The sequence below is a fragment of the Setaria italica genome, chromosome VI (assembly GCF_000263155.2).
Source record: "Setaria italica strain Yugu1 chromosome VI, Setaria_italica_v2.0, whole genome shotgun sequence".
In the NCBI taxonomy this organism is placed as follows: Eukaryota; Viridiplantae; Streptophyta; class Magnoliopsida; order Poales; family Poaceae; genus Setaria; species Setaria italica.
The window spans coordinates 27,063,881-27,064,728 of record NC_028455.1 but is presented as its reverse complement, the minus strand read 5'-3'; positions in this window follow the sequence as shown (position 1 = coordinate 27,064,728).

The window sequence follows — 848 nt, the reverse complement described above, 5'->3', positions numbered from 1 at the left end:
CGGGTGACCTCGGGGGGGGGGGGTACGGGTCGGGCTTGGGCTCGAGCTCGAACTCAGGTCAACAGGGTGGGATTTGTTCTTTTTTATTTTTTAATACCCCTTTAGTACTGGTTATTTCATCTGATACTAATCTGATACTAAAGGGGTCCCCTTTTAGTACCAGCGTAGCAATACTGGTTGCGAAACCGGTACTAAAAGGGGGTTCCCAACCGGTACTGAAGAGGCTTACTGTGTCAGCATGGAGTGCCATCAGTTCATATCCCTGGTCCACAGTATCTAAAGTTTATAGACCCGAATGAATGACACAATCCTATACAAAGTTTAAGGAGCTGTTTCACTCTAGCTTGGAGTAATTACCAAGGCGGCAAGGATGTCAGGTTTAGCTTACAAGCAACGAAAGTGCCTGGTATATTTACTTAAGGGTTTCAATTCTGCAAAGTGAGGCTTTAAAAATTACAAAAAAAGGGTTTGGAATGTAGGCTTCAAGAAAAAAAAAAGAGAAAAGGGGTTTGCAAAGCAAAACCCCGGAACAGGCCACGTGTTGATCAATTGATGAACCTCAACTCTCCAGCTGCAGCTCCATGAACCCATCCACATACCAGGTTTGACCCAAACGTATTCTACCTGTGGACTAACGAATGTGCAAGGCACCCACACATGGTCTGCTAATGCAAGTCAACCCTACCACCTACTACCTAGCACTGCTGGCAGTTTATTCCCAAACTTCTCATTGGTCTTCCCCCATCTACACTGGAAAACATGGACAACAACCTGACAGTAATGCTGATTCATGCATGCATCATGCTACCCCACTGACACTGCGGCCCCACCACTGCATGCTTTGCACT